This window comes from Bactrocera tryoni, chromosome 1 (genome assembly GCF_016617805.1).
Source record: "Bactrocera tryoni isolate S06 chromosome 1, CSIRO_BtryS06_freeze2, whole genome shotgun sequence".
Classification (NCBI taxonomy): domain Eukaryota; kingdom Metazoa; phylum Arthropoda; class Insecta; order Diptera; family Tephritidae; genus Bactrocera; species Bactrocera tryoni.
In genome coordinates, this window is record NC_052499.1 from 45,231,622 (window position 1) to 45,240,099 (window position 8,478).

An 8,478-nucleotide genomic window follows, 5' to 3' on the forward strand; every position below is an offset into this window, starting at 1 on the left:
GAGTTCTTCTTCTTAATTGGCGTAGACACCGCTTACGCGATTATAGCCGAGTTAACAACAGCGCGCCAGTCGTTTCTCCTTTTCGCTACGTGGCGCCAATTGGATATTCCAAGCGTAGCCAGGTCCTTCTCCACTTGGTCCTTCCAACGGAGTGGAGGTCTTCCTCTTCCTCTGCTTCCCCCGGCGGGTACAGCGTCGAATACTTTCAGAGCTGGAGTGTTTTCGTCCATTCGGACAACATGACCTAGCCAGCGTAGCCGCTGTCTTTTAATTCGCTGAGTTATCTCAAAGAAAACGAGAGAGCGCGTTTTAATCATAACAGTGCATCTTTTTGCCAAACATGGATAAAATTGGGCAAAGACTTGACTCATCACATCAAATTTCATCGATTTTACTGAGTTTACCGAACTTATAATAAATTATTTTACTTCAAAATATTTTATGTTTGATATTTCTACGTTAACCGAAATTACGCTTAGATCACGCTTTATATCAGCACATCTACAATACCAAGGCGCTTTGGCAATTAGGCTTAGTATGAATGAATATGAGATTTGGTAAGTGCTGTATATTGTTGTATGTGAAAACAATGCATACAGACTAAGCCTCGTTGGGTTTGTTTCATTGTACGTCTTTATTTACAGCTTTTTAGATATTAGTATTTGATCCTTGTCCACTGCTGTCAACAGCAAACAAAGCTGTATCATTTGCAAATGTGGCTGTTGTATAATTTCAGGTCATGCGTGAATAAAATATAGAAAAGAGCGCTCAACACACTACCTTGTGGAATACCTGCTTTCATTTCCCTAAGAATTGAATACTTGTCTTCTAGTTTAACTCGGAAGTAGCGACCTGATGTGATTTTATGATTGTGATTTTATGATGTCATAATTCATTTTCGAAAGCAGTACTCTGTGACAAACTTTATCAAACGCTTTTGTAACATCCAAAAACGCGGTAGAACGGAATGTTTTTTCCTCAAAGGCATTTTGAATAATGCGTGTAATTCTTAGGATATGATTAATTGTAGAATGGTCAGCTCGAAACCCAAACTGAATTATGATTTTTCATTATATGATTTTATTGAGATTTTTTATGATAATTTTCTCAAAAACATTGGCACGTATTTAATATGAAAGACGCGTTAGTAATGTTGGTAATTTTTACTTCACTCTTTGAAGGAAGCTGTTGTAGAACCTCGACAGTAATCAAGTCGTACGCGGCGGATCTTTTGTTTCTAAAATTTTTGATTTTCTCATTCAGCTCACAGCTTGTGCAACTTGAGATTTCTTCGTTTTCTTGACTGGAAACATGAGAGAGTAGTACTACAATGCAATTTTATTTCAACCAAACAATACCGGTAATCTTAAAAACCTTGAATTTTCCTCATTATTTGACATTTCTATATCTGCTCTTGCAGTTGACTATTTCATTTCTCCATACTTGCTGCTCCTTAGTCTGTTTTCTCTCGCTTACTCAATGTTAAACCGGACTAGAGCATCATTGATGAACATGTGAAACACACTCATTATTAGAAATACATTACTTAACAAGTAAGGAAGGGCTAAGATCGGGTGTCACCGAACATTTTATACTCTCGCATGATAAAGTGATAATCGAGATTTCATTATCCGTCATTTACATATTTTTTTATTTTGCTGTAGAATTAATTAGATTAGTAGTTCCTGAGATATCGTTTTTGGCACGCCCATATTCAATTTTTAAAAAAAGCCTGGGTGCAGCTTCCTACTGCCATTTCTTCTGTAAAATTTAGTGTTTCTTACGTTTTATGTTAGTCGGTTAACGCACTTTTAGTGATTTTCAAAATAACCTTTGTATGGGAGGTGGGCGTGGTTATTATCCGAGTTCTTCCATTTTTGAACTGTATATGGAAATGCCTGAAAGAAACGACTCTATAGAGTTTGGTTGACATAGCTATAGTAGTTTCCGAGATATGTACAAGAAACATAGTAGGGGGCGGGGCCACGCCCACTTTTCCAAAAAGGTTACGTCCATATATGCCCCACCCTAATGCGATCCTTTGTGCCAAATTTCACTTTAATATCTTTACTTATGGCTTAGTTATGACACTTTATAGGTTTTCGGTTTTCGCCATTTTTTGGGCGTGGCAGGGAGCCGATTTTGCCCATCTTCGAACTTAACCTCCTTATGGAGCCAAGAAATACGTGTACTAAGTTTCATCACGATATCTCAATTTTTACACAAGTTACAGCTTGCACGGATGGACGGACGGACAGACGGACATCCGGATTTCAACTCTACTCGTCTCCCTGATCACTTTGGTATATATAATCCTATATCTGACTGTTTTTTTTAGGACTTACAAACAACCGTTATGTGAACAAAACTATAAATATCTACTTTCCTTAACAACTTTAGTATAAAATGGGGAAATGAATACTATTCTTTCTTAAAAATTGAAAACTTTCTCAAAAACTGTAGATGAACTTGTAGATTTCTGTTGAAAATGACATACTTTGTCCTTAGCCAATAGTATTTCTGCATACACTTAGCTTTTGGCCAGCTAAAAGCTAGATAAGCCCACCAGATATGAATTTTTAAACTTTTTTTTCATTTTTCTTTGTTTATTTCTAGCCTAAAGATAAGAGTAAAGCAAGTAATTTTCCATTTCAATTTAATACCATAATAATGCGATATCTTTTCTACTTTGCAGATAAAATATGTCATTTCGATCATTTGCACGAAGGTGAGTAATAAGCGTTGATTATTTGTTGCTTTCAATACATTTGCTGCTTTCTTTACGATTCTGTTTTTGATAATTTGGTCTTCGCTGAGATAGCGCCGCCAGTCACGTGCTCAGAAATTGAGCTGTCACTGCCTGATATATTGACAGGCGGTGCAATCAGTCAATTGCTGCACATATCGGTTGATTGGTCTGGGCGTTGAACGCAGCCAGCTCGCATGCCCTTATAACGCATTGCTCGTGTGTGCGCTCTGCTGGACGTAATTACTTGATATGGGTGTTTATATGGCTATGAACATGTGTTTCTTGTTGGTTTCGTGTACTCAACTTTGATTCTTTTCATTTCGATTTATTTTGTGTTTGTGGTGCTGAGATTGTATGGACTGTTTTATTTTTGGCAAACAATAAATTTCATTTGACATTGGTTTGCTTTTATGGCGCAAATTTATTGCAGACAGGTAAACATAACGGTAGCAAAAGACAAAACGAATCGAGACGGAGGCTGTTTATGTGGGCTGGCTGTATTGCAGTTGATTAAGGCTTTAAGTTTTAATGGCAATTTGTTTATTTTGAATATTCACTCAGAAGGGTTATTCTATTTGTGGTGGCATATGTTTATTTTTGAGCATTTGACTAACGACTAGATAAGGTATAAACTTATTTTCTCGTATATATATAAATTTATATTAATTTACTAAGCTACCAAAATTAAAGTCATGTAACATATAAAGTTTTGATTCATACTTCGAATTAAATTAAAATAGGTTCGGTCACTGAACGGCGACATTCGAGTAACAAAATGAGAGCATCTGTCCTTATGTCTTAATTGATGAATTTGATAAACTGCTGGATCATTACGTACCACTTATGCTACTTATACTACTACATGAAAGCTAAGTAAAACGAGCCACCAAAACTTTCAAAGGTTAGGTAAATAACGTATGAAAACACTGTTAGTGTTTTGTCTCTACGCTCTTTTTAAGAAGTCTTCACGTCCCTCCAACTGCACATTTATCGGCGGGGCGCCCGGGTGTTCTCCGTGGGCATCGTAGCCGATTTTGATGCTGGCAGCCTCTTCAAAACTGCTATTCCAGAGTAACGTGGGGAGCAAGCCTTCGATTATTGTCGTAATCTGACGGTGATCGACGCTTAACTGGACGGCTAAGCACAACAAGTGAGCCCTACCACCTACAGACTTAAGAAATAAGTACGGGACTGGTGGGTATAGACACTACTATGACATCTCCATCTGTTATGCTGCTATTTTGGTATATCTCCTACAGACTGGGCTTCAAGTCCAATATTCAAGTGTCTAGGGACCAACTCATCGTGCACTTAGTAAATTAATACACATTAGCCTACAGCTCCAGCACACTATACACGTTGAATCTTATGATTGCAATGGAGTAAATCCAATAGAGCATAACTGAACGCCGCCTCATACCTAATCTGTTGCTACGGGGAAAAGCTCCTTCCGAGTGTACCAGTATTGACTATGGTGCAGTTGAAGGACGGGCCGCCTCTTCCTAATTCCTTGGGCATCGTCACTGAAGGTTTTCTTTTTACCGGTCCCTAAAACTCATGGTCAATTGATATCCCCCTCAGTCGATCCCTTATAAGAGGTGTCCTTTCATTTAGTAATCTCGAATGTTCCGAGTCGTATTTTGTTTATTTTCTGATAGGGTTCCATTGTCCTCCTGAGGTTTGGATGCTAGTATCCGTTGTTTGCGCTCTGCGCATTTTTCGGCCACGACGCCTTTGACAGAATTTTAGCCAGTGCTTCCATCTACTGCTAAAATGGTGTTTGATGAACTTTTTCGTACTTTTGTGAGCGTGGTTGAAGCTTCCAGAATAAGTGGCCCTGCCAGACAAAGCTGTGCGTGGATTGCCGCTTCCGAATGGATGTCATCTGGACTATATATACTATCGTTATCACCTATGCTCGCGTCGATTATGGACAATTTTATTTTACGGTAAATGTGAGTGAGTCTTTCTAAAGGTGTTATTCATTTCATTCTCCATTAATCCGCTTTGGATATGCGAATGATATTTCAAAATTTTAACGAACTTTTCTTCTTCTTACTCGGCTATGCCCTACTTAAGAAAAGCGCGCCAATTGTTTCTTTTCTACTCTGTCTGGCCTAATTAGCGATACCAAGTGCAGCCAGGTCCTTCTCGAATGGAGTGTATGCCTTCCTCTTCTCTTTCTTGCATTGGCGGAAACTGAACCGAAAACTTTCGCAGCTAGAGAATTCTCTTCCGTCCGGACAACATGACCTTGCCGCCGCAGTCGCTTCATCAGATAAGTCATCGTCCACACCTCCACACTATATAGCAGAATGAAATAGGTGGCTTGTAGAGTTTGGTCTTTGTTCGTCAAGAGAAGACTTACTTTTCAATTACCTACTCAGTCCAAAGTAGAACCTGATATTGTTGTTGATGTTGATACTGGTTTCAGAATAGGCGAAATTATCTACGACTTCGAAGTTATGACTGTCAGCAGAGAGCTCGCAAGTCGCGAGTGCGACGGCTGTTTGTTTGATGACAGGAGATATTTCGCCTTTGTCCTCGTTCACTACCAGACCCATTTGCTTCGTTTCCTTATTCAATCTAGAGAAAGTAGAACTAACGGCGCGGATGTTGAGGCCAATAAGATCAATATCATCGGCGTACGCCAGCAGTTGTACACGCTTATAGAAGATTGTACCTTCTCTATTTTCGAATTATTTGATTCTTAAAATGAGTGGAATAAGTCACGTGATAGGGAGTCGCGTTGTCTGAAACCTCGATTGGTATCGAATGGCTCCGGGAGGTTCTTGCCAATCCGGACGATGCTTTTGGTGTTGCTCAACGTGCAACTTACGCAGCCGCATTAGCTTTGCGGTAATACCAGGTTTAGATATAGTGGCATTATGTCTGTTTAATTGTTTGTAAAAAAGTTTAAGTTTTGTAAACAATAAAAGTATTACATACAAAAAATTTATAAATATTAATATATAAGTCTGAAATAAAATATAAAATATTAATTTCCGCTTTTTGGTTAATAAATTTCGCTGTCATAAATTTTACATTTTCTATTTACCATATTTCCCAACAAACGCAATCGCTTAGTCACTTGTGGGTGTGTGTGTTGGCGCGAGGGAAAACATACATATGTATATAAAGACAAATTTCCGCTACACTCTAATCCACTTTGCTGCCAAATTCGATATTATCTCCGCCAAATTTACTAGTACATATGCCACGCACATATGTACATGCATATAAAGACATACACACACGCGCATGCAAATGTCACCGTGCGTCGCCTGGATATGAGTGCGCGTGACCACAACAATAAATTGTGCAAATTTAAATCAACAAATGGATTTAATTTCATTTGTAGAACAAATGCTTGTGGTTGTGGCTTGCAAATGTCACAATAACTTTGCAGGCAAATATTCGGCACAACGCGCACACACATACACATACACGAACGTATACGTATATGAAATTTGCGTGCTTTTTGAAATGTTTGCTGATGTGGAAAGTGATTACATTAATCTAATATTTACAGTAATTAAAAATAAATCAATTGTAGTTGCAGTTGCTGCACAAAGCGAACGGTTTATTTACTTAGGCTTACATGTATGTATGTATGTGTTCATGTATTCAAATTATAGCTTTGTCAAATAGAGCTACATATATTTGAACAAATAATTGTAATACTAAAATTGCGTCGTGGTTTATACTTTTTTAAGCTTCTACTGAAGCTTAGCAGGGACTTGTGCTTGATACTGTTGAACACTTTTCGAATTTTGTATTTTGTGTTTTCAATTCCTGATATACTTGTATTTTAAAGTTACAAGAATAGCTCATTGTGTCAGGTTGAACAATCATATTGAATGCAACTTTACAACAAGTAGGGAAGGGCTAAGTTCCGGTGTCACCGAACATTACATACTCTCGCATGAGAAAGTGATAATCGAGATTTCATTATACGTCATTTACATATTTTTCAAATACCGTATTTGTGTAAAGTTTTATTCCGCTATCATCATTGGTTCCTAATGTATATATTATACAGAAAAGGCATCAGATTGAATTCAAAATAGCGTTATATTGGAAGAAGGCGTGGTTGTAAACCGATTTCACCCATATTTCGTACATGTCATCAGGGTGATAAGAAAATATTATATACCGAATTTCATTGAAATCGGTAAAGTAGTTCCTGAAATATGGTTTTTGGTCCATAAGTGGACGACACCACGCCCATTTTCAATTTTTCAAAAAAGCCTGGGTGCAGCTTCTTTCTTCCATTTCTTCCGTAAAATTTAGTGTTTCTGACGTATTTGTTAGTCGATTAACGCACTTTTAGTGATTTTCAACATAACCTTTGTATGGGAGGTGGGCGTGGTTATTATCCGATGTCTTCCATTTTTAAACTGTATATGGAAATGCCTGAAGGAAACGACTCTATAGAGTTTGGTTGACATATCTATAGTAGTTTCCGAGATATGTACAAAACACTTAGTGGGGGGCGGGGCCACGTCCACTCATCCAAAAAAATTACGTCCAAATATGCCACTCCCTAATGCGATCCTTTGTGCTAAATTTCATTTTAATATCTTTATTTATGGCTTAGTTATGACACTTTATAGGTTTTCGGTTTCCGCCATTTTGTGGGCGTGGCAGTGGGCCGACTTTGCCCATCTTTGAACTTAACCTTCTTATGGAGCCAAGAAATACGTGAACCAATTTTCATCATGATATCTCAATTTTTACTCAAGTTACAGCTTGCACGGACGGACGGACGGACAGACAGACATCCGGATTTCAACTCTACTCGTCACCCTGATCACTTTGGTATATATAACCCTATATCTGACTCTTTTAGTTTTAGTACTTAGAAACAACCGTTATTTGAACAAAACTATAACAACTTTGTTGCAAGAGTATAAAAATAAAGTTCTTATATGGAAAACATTTTCATTTGACGAAATATCTTCACCAAATTTGGCATGGACTATTGCCTAAAACAATTCTTTAATATCTGAAAAAATTTTTAAGATCGGATAACTATAACATATATGTAGCTGCCATACAATTTGAACAATCAAAATCAAGTTTTTGTATGAAAATTTCAGCATTTTGTGAAGGCTATACTATCCTTAACATAACCAAGTTTAACGTTTTTCTTGCTTCATTTAAAAATATCTATATTCATAGCTTATAGTCAAATAGACTCGATTTATCGAGCTTACACAATTCGCTACAGCAGGATCTTCAACTAGTTCAAATACCTATGTAGTTAAAAGTTTCCTATATTAATAGAAGTAATTTAATTGCCTCAAATAATAATAAAATTGTTCGAATAAACAACGCGATTTGTGAGTATCTGCTCGGCACCCTGGGCGTATACGCAACATTTAATGACTTAATGCGAATACTAGCTGCCATGGGTTTAATGCGCTTATTTTCTTTATTAATTAGCCGACAAAATAACCGTACAATAATAATTTAATATTTACATGAAACGCTCTAATTTATCACCATGTAATTATAACAAGATAATTATCTCTACTGCTATCCGTGTTTTATTAATTATATGCAAGCTATTAATTTTTCATGCCGCATAATATTTAAGACAACAACTATAACAGCGCCGCTTAGCGCATTAAGTAGACGCGGTGCTAAGTCTTAGCTGCACGGCCGTCAGTGCGGACTACTTCATTGTTTAGGCTTTCGATTAAGTGATTACATACGTATATATA